This window comes from Lynx rufus, unplaced genomic scaffold (genome assembly GCF_022079265.1).
Source record: "Lynx rufus isolate CCGP_SWC_20201006 ecotype Redwood Valley unplaced genomic scaffold, mLynRuf1.p SCAF_14, whole genome shotgun sequence".
NCBI classification, from domain to species: Eukaryota; Metazoa; Chordata; class Mammalia; order Carnivora; family Felidae; genus Lynx; species Lynx rufus.
The window spans coordinates 62720739-62725279 of NW_025814828.1; the positions used below are offsets into that span (position 1 = coordinate 62720739).

The 4541-nt window shown below is 36.5% G+C and overlaps 1 non-coding gene across 1 annotated transcript; it reads right to left on the reverse strand.

Moving 5' to 3' along the window:
• Positions 1 to 2445: 2445 nt before the first annotated feature.
• Positions 2446 to 2552, reverse strand: LOC124509753 (U6 spliceosomal RNA). Its single transcript, XR_006961522.1, has one exon. It is a non-coding gene; the product is annotated as a U6 spliceosomal RNA (small nuclear RNA).
• Positions 2553 to 4541: the final 1989 nt, after the last annotated feature.

Sequence of the window (4541 nt, forward strand, 5' to 3'; positions counted from 1 at the left end):
TAGCAAGGATGCCAATGTGGGTAGATTCAAATGTGCTGAAACAAAGCAAAGAGAATATTAGGAGATGAAGTTAAGTACATGACATAAGGTGGTAGGTTATGTACAAAATTGTAGATCATAGATAGGATTTTGGCTTAAACCTTAAGTAAAATACAGAACTATTGGAGTGTGTTGATCAGAAAACAGATGGTAGCTACACTTGGGGTGATTGTAGCATAATGTATATTTGTTGAATCATTTTGTTACATACATAAAACTAACATACCATAGTGTGTCAACTCATGCAACTATTTTATTTTTATTTTATTTTTTAATATTTATTTATTTATTTATTTAATATAATCTATTGTCAAGTTAGCTAACAGTCTACATATACAGTGTGCTCTTGGGTTTAGGAGTAGATTTCCATGATTCAGCACTTACATAGATAAGAATTTATCCAAAGGATATCCTTTGCTATTGCTGGATCCTAGGGTAATTCTATTTTTAACTTTTCTAGGAACCTGCGCACTGTTTCCAGAGCAGCTGCACCAGTTTGCATTCCCACCAACAGTGCAAGAAGATTCCTCTTTTTCCACATTCTTGCCAACATCTGTTTTTTCCTGTGTTGTTAATTTTAGCCACTCTGACTAGTGTGAGGTGGTATCTCAGTGTGGTTTTGATTTGTATTTCCCTGATGATGAGTGATGTTGAGCATCTTTTCATGTGTCTGTTGGCCATCTGGATGTTTTCTTTGGGAAAGAGTCTATTCATGTCTTCTGCCTATTTCTTCACTGGATTTTTGTTTTTTGGGTGTTGAGTTTGGTAAGTTCTTTATAGAATTTGGATACTAACCTTTTATCCAATATGTCATTTGCAAATATCTTCTCCAATTCCGTGGTTGTCTTTTAATTCTGTTGAATTTTTCCTTTGCTGTGCAGAAGCTTTTTATCTTGATGAGGTACCTGTAGTTCATTTTTGCTTTTATTTCCCTTGCCTTCAGAGTCATGTCGAGTAAGAAGTTGCTGCAGCTGAGGTCCAAGAGGTTGTTTCCTGTTTTCTCCTCTAGGGTTTTGATGGTTCTCTGCCTCACATTTAGGTCTTTTATCCATTTTGAGTTTATTTTTCTGTATGATGTAAGAAAGTGGTCCAGTTTTATTCTTCTGCATTTAGCTGTCCAGTTCTCCCTGCATCATTTGCTAAAGAGACTGTCTTTTATCCATTGAATACTTTTTCTTGCTTTGTCAAACATTAGTTGGACATACATTTGTGGGTCCAATTCTGGGGTCCCTATCCCATTCTATTGATCCATGTGTCTGTTTTTTATGCCAATATCATACTGTCTTGATGATTAGAGCTTTTTAGTAGAGACTAAAGTCCAGGATTGTGATGCCTCCCACTCTGGTTTTCTTTCTCAACATTACTTTGGCTATTTGGGGGCTTTTTTGTTTCCATACAAATTTTAGGATTGTTCTAGCTCTGAGAAGAATGCTGGTGCAATTTTGATTGGGATTGGATTGAATGTGTAGATCGCTTTGGGTAGTATTGACATTTTAACAATATTTTTCTTCCAATCCGTGAGCATATAATGTTTTTCCATTTCTTTGTGTTTTCAATTTCTTTCATAAGTTTTCTATAGTTTTCAGCTTACAGATCTTTTACCTCTTTGGTAAGGTTTATTCCTAAGTATTTTATGGTTCTTTGTGCAATTGTAAATGGGATTGATTACTTGATTTCTCTTTCTGTTGCCTCATTATTGGTGTATAGAAATGCAATTTCTGTACATTGGCTTTGTATTCTGTGACTTTGCTGAATTCATGTAGTGGTTCCAGCAATTTTTGGTGGAGTCTTTCAGGTTTTCTGTGTAGAGTATCATGTAATCTGTGAAAAGTGAGAGTTTGACTTCTTTGCATATTTGGATGCTTTAAATTTCATTTTGTTGTCTGATTGCTGAGGCTAGGACTTCCAACTCTATGCTGAACAACAGTGGTGAGAGTGGACATCCTTGTCATGTTCCTGATGTCAGGGGGGAAGCTCTCAGTTTTCCCCTTTGAGGATGATATTCACTGTGGGCTTTTCACATATGGCTATTATGATGTTAACATATATTCCTGCTATCTTGACTTTCTTGAGAGTTTTTATTAAGAAAGGATGATTTTGTCAAATGCTTTTTTCTGCATCTATTGACAGGATCATATGATGCTTATCTTTCTTCTATTAATGTGATGTATCACACTGATTGATTTGCAAATATTGAACCAGCCGTGCAACACAAGAATGAAACCCACTTGATCATGGTGAATAATCCTATTAATATACTGTTGAATTTGATTTGCTAGCGTCTATTTGAGAATTTTTGCATCCATGTTCATCAGGAATATTGGCCCCTAATTCTCCTTTTTAGTGGGGTCTCTGAGTTTATTGGGGCTTAGTTGTTGGGAATCAATGTAATGCTGGCTTCATAGAAAAAATATGGAATGCTTCATGAATTTGCACATCATCCTTGCACAGGAGCCATGCTAATCTTCTCTGTATGATTCCAATTTTAGTGTATGTGCTGCTGAAGCGAGCACAAAAATTAATTAAAATTTAAAAATACAAAAGTTATGGAAAAAGAGGAAGCTGAGAGAAAGAGAGATAAAAAAATCCAGGAGTATGAGGGGAAAATTAGAGAACTAAGTGATACACTAAAAAGAAATAATATACACATAATTGGTATCCCAGAGGAGGAAGAGGGAGGGAAAGGTGGTGAAGGGGTACTTGAAGAAATTATACCTGAGAACTTCCCTGAAGTAGGGAAGGAAAAAGGCATTGAAATCCAAGAGGCACAGAGAACTCCCTTCAGACGTAACTTGAATCGATCTTCTGCACGACATATCATAGTGAAACTGGCAAAATACAAGGATAAAGAGAAAATTCTGAAAGCAGCAAGGGATAAACGTGCCCTCACATATAAAGGGAGACCTATAAGACTCGGGACTGATCTCTCTTTTGAAACGTGGCAAGCCAGAAAGAATTGGCAGGATATTTTCAGTGTGCTAAACAGGAAAAATATGCAGCCGAAAATCCTTTATCCAGCAAGTCTGTCATTTAGAATAGGAGAGATAAAGGTCTTCCCAAAAAAACAAAAACTGAAGGAATTTGTCACCACTAAACCAGCCCTACAAGAGATCCTAAGGGGGACCCTGTGAGACAAAGTACCAGAGACATCACTACAAGCATAAAACATACAGACATCACAATGACTCTAAACGCGTATCTTTCTATAATAACACTAAATGTAAATGGATTAAATGCGCCAACCAAAAGACATAGGGAATCAGAATGGATAAAAAAACAAGACCCATCTATTTGCTGTCTAGAGAGACTCATTTTAGATCTGAGGACACCTTTAGATTGAGAGTGAGGGGATGGAGAACTATTTATCATGCTACTGGAAGCCAAAAGAAAGCTGGAGTAGCCATACTTATATCAGACAAACTAGACTTTAAATTAAAGGCTGTAACAAGAGATGAAGAAGGGCATTGTATAATAATTATAGGGTCTATCCATCAGGAAGAGCTAACAATTATAAATGTCTATGCGCCGAATACCGGAGCCCCCAAATATATAAAACAATTACAAACATAAGCAAACTTATTGATAAGAATGTGGTAATTGCAGGGGACTTTAACACCCCACTTACAGAAATGGATAGATCATCTAGACACCTGGTCAATAAAGAAACAAGGGCCCTGAATGAGACATTGGATCAGATGGACTTGACAGATCTATTTAGAACTCTGCATCCCAAAGCAACAGAATATACTTTCTTCTCAAGTGCACATGGAACATTCTCCAAGATAGATCATATACTGGGTCACAAAACAGCCCTTCATAAGTTTACAAGAATTGAAATTATACCATGCATACTTTCAGACCACAATGCTATGAAGCTTGAAATCAACCACAGGAAAAAGTCTGGAAAACCTCCAAAAGCATGGAGGTTAAAGAACACCCTACTAACGAATGAGTGGGTGAACCAGGCAATTAGAGAAGAAATCAAAAAATAGATGGAAACTAACGAAAATGAAAATACAACAATCCAAACGCTTTGGGACGCAGCGAAGGCAGTCCTGAGAGGAAAATACATTGCAATCCAGGCCTATCTCAAGAAACAGGAAAAATCCCAAATACAAAATCTCACAGCACACCTAAAGGAAATAGAAGCAGAACAGCAAAGACACCCCAAACCCAGCAGAAGAAGAGAAATAATAAAGATCAGAGCAGAAATAAACAATATAGAATCTAAAAAAACTGTAGAGCAGATCAACGAAACCAAGAGTTGGTTTTTTGAAAAAATAAACAAAATTGACAAACCTCTAGCCAGGCTTCTCAAAAAGAAAAGGGAGATGACCCAAATAGATAAAATCATGAATGAAAATGGAATTATTACAACCAATCCCTCAGAGATACAAACAATTATCAGGGAATACTATGAAAAATTATATGCCAACAAATTGGACAACATGGAAGAAATGGACAAATTCCTGAACACCCACACTCTTCCAAAACTCAATCAG